Raw genomic sequence first — 11,185 nt, 5'->3', positions numbered from 1 at the left:
TGGTGTCTTACCTGTCTGGGTGTGGTCTTAGGGATTCTTTGGTTGGGCTGTTTATTAATGGCTCTGTGGCAGTTTCTTGATTGGGGTATTGCTTACTTGATTGTTGGTCTGAAGGTGACTTCGGAGTTAAAACCTTCAGACCAACAATCAAGAAACTGCCACAGAACCATTAGTAAACAGCCCAACCAAAGAATCCCTAAGATTGCCCCCACCCACACAGACAGGCAAGACACCAGAATATAAACTGAGAGCAAACAGCACTCCTTACAAAGATTCACTTCCATTCCTTTTCCCGGGCTTTCCTTATAAATCTCCTCCCTTTCTCTGTCATCTGAATTAACTCTAAAAATACCAGACAGTTCTGTATATTTTGTCAAAGCAATAATATCCTATATTAACAGCATTGACACACTGATGATGTTACCTAGTTAGAGTAATGAAACATCTGCAAGAAAACAAGCAAGCTCAGAGAGCATCAAGGATCCCTCATTTCAACCCTGAGCTACAAATATTTTCCTTCAGATTTATCTGTATTTGTTAATTGTTATGCTCACCAGCAACTCAACACTGCTTATTTTGTATTTGGGTTCTTATTGTGTTTCTACTTTTTCCAGTTTCACCATCCTGTTCCTTTAATAAGGCATCCAGATCTACGCACAAGGCCTGTTTTATTGGAGGATAGGTGGCTTTAGCTACATGTCAAGCTGCACACAGAGTAATGTATAGTGAAGACAGAACACACAACATAAATCACATGATGGAGAAGTGAATTGTAGAGCAGTTAATACAGTTCCATGATAACTGATAAAGGCGCAATAATAGCATCACAACAGAATATAAATGTATATGCTCAGACTCATACATCAAAGTGGTCTATGGTACCACATCCATGCTTTGCTCACATGTTTAACTTACATCTGGGAAATGAGGGGAGAAAGAAGGCTGTAGTGAATAGTCAGTATAGGCTGCTTGATAAGACCTGTTATTTGAGGAACTGCCTGTCTCCCATAATACCTGCCTGGCTGATTCAATCGTGCAGGGTTGGTCCACTCCAAATTCATATAATTAAACAATGTTATTCTATTGGGATCCTGGAAGTGGACCTTCACCTGCCCTTTGGAATAAGTTCCCTTCAGATCTGGATGTCCCCTCACCCTCTACTGTTGTTTACAAGAGATATGTGAAGAGCAGGCTCTTCACTCAGGCCTTTGAATGAGGGAGAATAACTTTCATAACAGCCCAGGGGCATTCAGGAGTTCCTCCATCTCAGCCAAAGAAAATAATATAATAATAGAGCTGGAAGGGACCTTGGAGGTCTTCTAGTCCAGCCCCCTGCTCACACAGGAGAGCCTATACCATTTCAGACAAGTGACTGTCTAGTCTCTTCTTAAAAATCTCCAGTGATGGAGCACCCAGGATTTCTGGAGGCAAGCTGTTCCACTGGTTAATTATCCTCACTGTCAGGAAGTTTCTCCTTAATTCCAGATTGCTTCTCTCTTTGATCAGTTTCCAACATTGTTTCTCGTCCTTCCCTCTGGTGCTTTGGTGAATAACGTGACCCCCTCTTCTTTGTGGCAGCCCCTCAAGTATTGGAATACTGTTATCATGTCTCCCCTATTTCTTCTTTTCTTTAGACTAGCCAGACCCAAGTCCTGCAGCCATTTTTCGTATGTTTTAGTTTCCAGGCTTTTGATCACCTTAGTTGCTCTTCTCTGTATTTTTTCCAAACTCTCAACATCTTTTTTATGATATGGTGACCAAAATTGGCCGCAGTATTCCAGGTGTGGTCTTATTAGGGTTTTAAAAAACAGTACTAATACTTCATATGATCTTGATTTTATGCCTCTGTTTATACAACCTAGGATTGTATTAGCTTTTTTGGTTGCTGGTGCACATTGCTGGCTCATAGTCAAATGATCATCCACTAGGACTCCAAGGTCCCTCTTACAGTTACTGTTTTAGAGCCAGGTCTCGCTCAAACTGTACTTGTACATTTGATTTTTCCTGCCTAAATGTAAAACTTTGCTTTTCTCCACATTAAAGTTCATTTTGTTGGATAGGACCCATTGTTCACGTTTGTCAAGATCTTTTTGGATCCTGAGCTTGGCTATTCCTGCCAGTTTAGTGTCATCTGCAAATTTGATGAGTTCCCCTTCTATTCCCTCATCTAGGACATTTATGAAGATATTGAAGAGTATTGGGCCTAAGACGGAGCCTTGTGGTATCCCACTGCTTACTTCTCTCTATGTGGATGTAGTACCATTGAGGACCACTCATTGAGTATGGTTTGTCAGCCAGCTACAAATCCATCTGGTGGTGATGTTGTCCATTCCACCTCTTTCTAGCTTACGAAAAAGTAGTTTGTGGTCTACTTTGTCAAATGCCTTACTGAAATCTAAGTATAGTCCGTCAACGGCATTTCACTGGTCTACTAATTTAGTCACTTTATCAAAGAATGAAATAAGATTGGTTTGGCATTATCTGTTTTTAACAAACTCATGATGGCTACTAGTTATAACTTTGTTTGCTTCTAGTTGTTCGCAGATCTGTTTTTTGATTATCTTTTCCAGGATCTTCCCAGGTATTGATGTTAGTCTGATTGGTCTGTAGTTTCCTGGATCTGATTTTTTTCCTTTCTTGAAGATGGGAACCACATTAGCCCTTTTCTAATCCTCAGGTACTTCCCCAGTGCTCCAGGATTTTTGAAAGATATGGTTCTGAGATAACATCTGTCAGCTCCTTGAGAACTCTGGGATGTAATCAGTTGGGTCCTGGTGATTTACATTTGTCAATGTCCAATAGTTGTTCTCTTACCATTTTCTTGCTTATTTTAATTTTTATTTCTAGTTTGTCTTTTGCAGTAGTTTTTTTAGTATGTTGGGCTATAATTTCTTTTTGTGTGAAGACTGATGCAAAGAATGAGTTAAGCAGCTCTGCTCTCACCCTACTGCCTGTTATTTCCTTGCCATCTTCTCTTTTTAGTCGACCTACAGCAGTGTTGGTGAACCTATGGCACGCATGCCAGAGGGGGGCACTCAGAGCCCTCTCTGTGGGCACACATGCCGTTGCCTCAGCCCCGCCTTCCCCCACAGCCCCCTCCTCACCAGCAGCACCCCCAGAGGAGAGTCACCCCCAGGCATGGCCCGCACAAAGCAGCGCAGCCAAGGACATGGCAGCCGGCCAGCGGGGACAAGACTTCGTCCTTGCGCACCGTCATGTGCAGATGATGCTGTGGGGTGCGGGCAGAGGGCGTGGCCATGGCGCTGCAGGGCCGCCTAGGCGCTCTACGGCAGGCCATGGATGCGGTGGGTGGCCCTGCAGGTGGGCAGGGGGTAGAGCAGGGGTGGGGGGCAGGGTGGGGGGCAGGGCAGGGACAGTTTTTGGGCACTCGATCTCTAAAAGGTTCGCCATCACTAACCTACAGTTTCCTTGACTTTTTTCTTGTTATTAATATGTTGAAAGAAACTTTTTTTGTTATCCTTGATTTCTGATGCAAGTCTTAATTCATTCTGAGCCTTTGCTTTCCTGACTTTATCTTTGCATGTTCTGGCTCTCTGCTGATAATCAGCCTTAATTATTTTCCCTCTTTCCATTTTTTATACTCGTCCTTTTTGTCATTCAGTTTGTCAGAGAGATCTTTGTGCAGCCATGCTGGTTTCCTCTTGAATGTCTTGTTTTTCTTTTTCAATGCAATGCTTCTTGAGTTGTTTTCCCCTTTAGGATTTTCATCCATGGAATCTTTCCTAGGTTCTCTCTGAGTTTGTTAAAATTGGCTCTTTTGAAGTTTAAGACACTGGTTGGATTATTTTCCTATTGCCTATGTTTGCATTATATTGAATTCCAGTATGACGTGGTCAGTTTCCCCCAAGGTTCCGTCAACTTCAACTCCCTCTATCACTTCTTCTCTATTAGTAAGAATTAGATCCAGTATAGCTTTACTTCTAGTTCCCTCCTCTACCTTTTGGATGACAAAGTTGTTGGCTAGGTTGGTTAGGAATCTGTTTGATCGCCTGCTTGCTGTAGAGTTTGTCTCCCAGCTGATATCTGGGTAGTTGAAATCTCCCATTACTACTGTGATATGCTTCCTACACACATTTGTTAACAGGTTGGCAAATTGTTCATCTATTTCTTCTGATTGGTTGGCTGGCCTGTAATACACACCTATGGCAATGTCACTCTTTTTCCCTTTTATATTGACCCATATTCTGGAGGGATGTTGTCTTTGATCACGTGCATTTCTATAGATATGTAGTGTTCTCTTTCATATAGTGCAACTCCCCCTCCTCTTTTTGTAGATCTATTTCTTTTGAACAATTTGTATCCTTCCACCAATATATTCCAGTCATGGGTTTCATCCCACCAGGTTTCTGTAATGCCAACTATATCATACCCTCCCTTGTGTACTATTGCTTCTAGTTTGCCCTGTTTGTTCCCCAAGCTTTGAACATTTGTATATAAGCATTTAAGACTTTTATGCCTGTCCGTGGGTGTGTTTCCTGATCTTCTGATTGTTGTTTGAGTTTTTCTTTTTTCTCATCACTCCCTACCTCATTGTTTGATTTGTTTTCTTGGGATTTATGATTGGTTTAGGGTTCTAGAGTTTCTAAAGATTGGTCACCATCCCCCCTCAATTCTAGTTTAAAGCCCTCCTGATGAGTTGGGCCAGTCTTTTTCCGAGAACATTTTCCCCTGTTTTTGTTAGGTGCAGCCCATGCTTTGCCAAGAGTCCTTTGCATAGGAAATTCAGTCCATGGTCCAGGAAAGCAAAGTTTTCTTGGCAACACCAACCCTTTAACCAGTGGTTTATTTCTGGAATTCTTTTTCCCCTCAATGGATGTTGGCCTTTTGTTGGGAGTATTGATGAGAACACTACTTATGCTCCTAGCTCCTTAACTTTATTGCCTAGTTGCTTATAATCTCTCAATATTGTACTCAGGTGCTTTGTTGTGTTATTCATCCCCATGTGAAGGAGGAGGAAAGGGTAGTAATCTGTGGGCCTAATTATTTTGGTTAGATTCTTGGCCACATCTTTGATTTTTGCTCCAGGAAGACAACATATCTCCCTGGATTGTATGTCCAGTCCGCAGATGGCTGATTCTGTTCCTTTGAGGATAGAATCTCCTATTACCAACACTCACCTTCCTTTTTTGGGGGGGTGAAGCCTGGGCTGCTTTTCTGTTTATCTCTGGTGTGTTTGTTGATGTGGCTTTTTTAGGGATATTTGGTGATGTTTCTTTGTTAGGTGCCTGCATGTATTCTTTAGGGGTGGGGAGCTTGTGGGTCTGCATATTTCCATTTAGGGGGAGAAATTGATTGCTCGGTTTTAATGGGGCTGCTTCTGGTTGGGTTAGATTGGACAATTTGTTATATGTATGCTGCTTCTTTCTCTGATTATTGTGTTTCCTTGTATGTGTGACATACTTCCATTTTTCTTCCTCCAAGGGTTTATCGGTAGGGTCAAATCCTCTGGGAGTTATTTGTTCATTATTTGGTTCAATTTGGGTATAGCTTTCTTGTGTAGGTTGGAGTTTGGCTAGAGTTGCCTCTAAATCCCTTACTTTTTCCTCTTGTAGTTCACATAGTTTACATTTAATGCATGTATAATTTGCAACATGTATTGCATACCACAATAGTATCAGTTGCCTGTTCCATGAGTTTGTTGTTTGAAAATCCCTCTTTTTTGGTTGGTGGGTGTGCTTTGCTGTTAGCCTTGTTTCTTCCTTCTTTGTTGTAGGTAATTATGCCTATTTTGTATCCTTTTTTCTGCCTGTTTGTGCTCATTTTTCTACCTTATTTATTTAACTTTCTTACTATTATGTTAGTTTTATTTATCCTTTTCTTCCCTCTGTTTTTTTAAAGTTTTTGAGCTCCAATTTCTCCCTACCTTATTATTTAACTTGTTTCTTTCCATCTGGTCTGTCATGTTTGCCATCTTTTCTTGATTATGTTTTATTGGTTTTATTATAATTTGTTTGATTGTTGTGAACTGCCACACGGGCATACAAGTTTAATATATTACTTTAAATAATATGAAAGATAGCTAAGGAACTCAAGAGAAGCAGAGCAAGTGAGGCTTTCTGTAAGAGTGGCTTTTACAGAATAGGGTAGCTTGGACGAATCTATGAATCCATGTACTTTCTCTGGTACAGTGGGCAACCAACAAATGGACTTGATGGGGAAAATTTGTCCCAGCTGCCAAAATAGGAAACCATTTCATCCTGTACTAGCCTTCCTCCCCCCCCCCCATGAATGTTATATTTTTCTCAGCCAGGTACTTCGTTTGTAATTTTTTTTAAAGAAGTAAATGGAAATCTTCAGTAAGTTTACTGTTCCATGGTTGAAGGAGTTTCTACTCTCACCAGTAGAGAATGTGGAGAAACAACCGAGCCAAGACATTAGAAGTTGATTGGAGGTGGTTCTAGGAGAAAGTGCATGCAATGGTTTGGTACTGTTACCAGCATTTAAAGGGCAGCATGTGGAGGAAGCAGAGTCTTAATGTGCTTGTTGGGATTGTTCAGGAGGCTCTAGGTGAAGGAATCAGTGCTCAGTCATTGCAGGGTGCAAATATGGCTGACTGCCTTTGCAGTGTTTATTGCCTTATATACAGGTATTCCAAATAGCATAAAGTAACATGGCATCAGCATAGTAACAGCATTTCTATTGGTGAAACCCCTTGCCAATCCTTAAGAATATACCAGCTAGGAGGCCCCAGCCAGGGAGCAGTTTCTACCACATCCTGTTGATGTAACCTGGCTGATATCATGTGAACCAGGTGATATCATGTACCAGCCTGGGGTATTTTCACATTGCCATGGCAATGTGAATGGATGAGATCATGTAGAGAGAAGAGGCACGCAGGCTTTGGAAGGGCAGTTTGCTGCTCACGACCTCTACCTGGCCCCTATCTCTACATCTAGGTTAGTACAAATAAAAGCAGTGGTAGGATTCAGCTGGTTTGCACCAGTTCAGGAGAACAGGTAGCTAAATGTTGTTGAGTTCGGACAACCGACTGAACCCATGTTGCTTCTGGAAGTCTGTTCTAGGCCTCAGAGGCCTGGAGGAGGCCTCCCAGGCCCAGAATGGCCCACAGAAAGTGCGTGGATGTCACTTCTGGAAGTCCATTCTAGGTCTCGGAGGCCCAGGCCTGCATCCATGCAGCGAACCGGTTGTTCAGGTATTTGAATCCTACCACTGAGTAAAAGTGGAAACAAACATGTGGCTATCTTTCTAACAAATCATTCCTCTCAGCAGGAACAGCAAAGTGCAGCCCTTTTGAAGAAGCCAGTGAACACTAGAGACCATGCATTGTTAGAGGGAGTTGTTTCTGCCTGCAACCACACATGTGAAAAAGCTTTGTAAATAAATACTTTGAAGTTATTCTCCTGATTCCCCACCACCACCCATGATGCTTATTTTTTACACATTTTGATATGATGTTATTTCTTCCTCTCTTTTGCCTGTTCCTCCACTCCAATTCCTTTCTTCAAGATTTTTTCTCATGGCTGAGTTAAAATACTGTCCTGTAGTCCTTGAACCACAGTAAATATGATAATAGCTATCTTGCCACAAACAAGATGTCAGCAAATGTTTATTTAAATTATACAGGGCATTGCTGCATTCCACTAGATTTATTTCCGTCCTCTGCCTTGCAAAACATCTCTAGCCAATGTGAGAATATCCACCATTCTGACTTTGAGCAAATGTTTTGCAGTGGTGTGTTTAAAAAGACCCCAATAAGTGCCATGAAGTTGGAGACAGAAACCATATCACTGCTGGTCACTTCTATTCAGCTGATCAGAGTAAAGAATCAGCTTGGAGATCTGATGGGAGAAAAAGTAAATTATCTGAAGGAATTAGACTCTTTTACTGTTGAAAATACAATGTCCCTGGAGAATACTACCCAGGGAACTGAGAGGAGGGGCATGACTGCACCAGCCTGAAGTGACTTATAGGAACTGGATATAACCTACCACCTAAGGCAGTGGTTCTCAACCTGTGGGTCGGGACCCCATTTGGGGTTGATCGACCATTTCACGGGAGGTCACCAAGCAAAGCTGTCCGCCATTTTTTTGTCCGCCATTTTTTTTGTCCGCCATTTTTTCCCCCTTTTCCGGCGGGTGCCTTACCTCCCTTGGGCTGGGCCAGCTGGTGGTCGGCCTGCTCCGTCTCTGCCTCTTGCCAGCTACGCCTCGGCCAGCGCAGGGGGCGGAACCACGCATGCGTGGCGCTCCCGGGCAGGGAAAGTCCTTGACTTACGACCGGTTGGGTAGTCCTCGACGTACGACCGGTTTAGTCCTCGACTTACGACCGGGTTAGTCCTCGACTTATGACCGGTTGGGGTCGCGGCATTAAAAAGGTTGAGAACCACTGACCTAAGGTCACCTGATTGCACCATTAAGGGAATTATCAATGAAGTAGGTCAGAGTGAAACCAGATTGTTGGTTCATATTTGTTTCATATTTAAGAATGTAACTGTACAGGTAGAACTCAACTTACAACAGTTGAATTTAGTGACCATTCGAAGTTACAATGGCATTGAAAAAAGTGACATGACTGTTTTTCACACTTATGACCATTGCAGCATCCCCATGATCATGTGATCAAAATTCATAAACTTGGCAACTGACTCATATTTGTTATGGTTATAGTGTTCCAGTATCATGAGATCACCTTTTGCGGCTTTCTAACAAGCAAAATTGATGGGGAAGCCAGATTAACTTAACAACCATGTTACTAAGTTAACGACCACAGGGATGCACTTAAGTGTGGCAAGAAAGGTTGTAAAATGGGCAAAATTCATTTAACAGCTATCTTGCTTAGCAACAGAAATTGTGGGCTCAATTTTGGTCATAGGTTGAGGACTACTGTAATTTAAAAATGGAACATCTGAGGATGATTTTTCACTGAGTTATTGCTCATGGTCACCTCCAAGTCAGATTACTGCAATGTGATCTACATGGGGCTGCCCTTGAAGACCATTTGGAGTTGCAGCTAATCCAAAATGCAGTGACACATCCAGCTTTGGATGTCCTGTGGTTCACAAATAACACCATTGTTGCATCAGCTGCACTGGTTTCCATTTGCTTTCCAGGTGTAATTCATAGGGCCAGGTTACTTGTGGAACTGCCTCTCCCTGGGAGTATCTGCTCATCCTACTAATTCATCATGGAATAGGTGTGCCCCAAGTCCCCTTTCATAAACAATGGGACCTCAGAGGTATGCCTTCTTGGTGACTTTTCCAGTCCTTTTCACAGAAGGTTGTGAAAACGTGGCTCTTTCCCCAAACATTGGGTTAGAATGAGAGGTTGAGTTGTGAGAATCTTTGATCTGTCACCTAGGGGAAGGGTATGTTTTAATTATGTTTTATGGATAATTGTGAGCTAACTAGAGCCATTCAATGAGATTGGTGGCCATATAAGCTGTAAAGAAAAATTAAATCATAGGATACAGACAAAAAACAGATTGCTGGGACATGTTTGTCCTATGGTTTAAGTGAAAGCAAAGCAAGTCAAGCTTCCCAGTGAACCACTTTGCTTTCAGCTTTGCTTTCAGTCCAAAACAAAGTATAAATAGCTGCATTTTTTATATTTATCCCTTGTTACCATTGTGTCTTTCATCCTTTCCCTTCTTTGTTGTATTTTGTTGTTGTCCTTTCTCATGATAAAGAGAACTGTCTGCCCTTTGAGATTACCTTTCAAACTATCAAATTATTTTACTATGTTAAAAGCAATCTAATAATAGCAATTATAATAATGTTAGCATACACTAGCACAAAAGATAAAGCTGACACCACTGCTATAACACCATTTCATTTCTTTCTTGGCAACCATTCTTATACCACATATTTCAAGTATCATTCCACAGTGGCTCAAATCTCATTTTTCACTGTCAATTTCTGTCTTCTTGTGTTCAGTCTGATTTGTAATTGTATTAATAGTCTCATTTTTCCTACCATTTTACCTTTGGAAATAGCAGGCATCTCCTCTGGCTAGATATTATAATAATATATATAGAAAATTCTCCAAATGGATTATTTTTCATAAGATCCCATTGGCATACTATCAGAGTTTAAAATGATAAACTCCTTTGAGTTTTTTATATATTTATATATAGACTAGCTATACCCGGCCACGCGTTGCTATGGCTCAGTCTGGTTAAATGGAAAAGAAAGAAAAGAGAAAGCGCACATTTCTAATATGTTTAATTTCACAATGCTTGTGGGTATACAATATTTTTTGTTGTTCCATTGTCTGTGCATCAATTCCAACGCAATGTCACACGAAATAATTAAATCAAAATGAAAATAAATCAAAATCTATGAAAATTCAATTTAACAATGCAATCGGAAACATTGAAATGGAATGGTAAAATCATAGCGTGTGTTGCTTTTACATCCAACAGATGGCACTGTTTTTCAAAAAAGCATGTTTTTACCTATCACAGGTGTGACATTTATATAATATAGGTATATAAAAACACGTGCGTATTCCAGTGCAACATTGTGTCAAAATTTCAAAGCAATCGGTGAAGAACTTTCGGAGATTTAAGATTTTGAACAAACGAACATTTACATTTTTATTTATATAGATAGATATTGGAAGCACTATAGGTCTCTATTAAATAAATGCAAACTATTTGTTTATCTGTATATATACACAGACAAAGATTATGCCCATAATTACTCACCTTCCATTTTACTGCAAAAGATATTTTGCAATGCACCTCTCATGGGCTGCCCTTGAAGACTACTAGAAGCTCCAACTGGTCCAGAATGTGGCAGTGTGCACTATACTACATGTTCCTAGATTTGACCATGTGACACCTATGTTGTGTGATGTATTCCAGTTTCCTCCTTCGTGCAAGTTAAAGTATTGATTATCATCTTTAAAGCCCTATTTTGGCACAGGGCTAGGTTATCTACAGACTGCCTTTCCCTTTCTACCTGTCCTATCAGGTTAGATAGGGTGGACATGTCCCTAGTCTCTTCTTTAAAACATTGCCAGCTTGTGGGAGCTAGGAAGCATGCCTTTTCCATGGAAGTTCCTGCCCTACAGAATATTCTGCCCCCTCAAGTTCAGCAGGCCTCTACCCTCCCAACCTTCCAAAAAGCACTGGAGATCTGGCTGCTCCCCCCCCCCCGCCGCCCCAAGCTCTGGAATAAAATGAGGTGACTGTATGTCTGCCC

Source organism: Protobothrops mucrosquamatus, unplaced genomic scaffold, assembly GCF_001527695.2.
Source record: "Protobothrops mucrosquamatus isolate PMUCROS unplaced genomic scaffold, P.Mucros_1.0 scaffold3390, whole genome shotgun sequence".
Classification (NCBI taxonomy): Eukaryota; Metazoa; Chordata; class Lepidosauria; order Squamata; family Viperidae; genus Protobothrops; species Protobothrops mucrosquamatus.
This window is presented reverse-complemented; position numbering follows the sequence as displayed.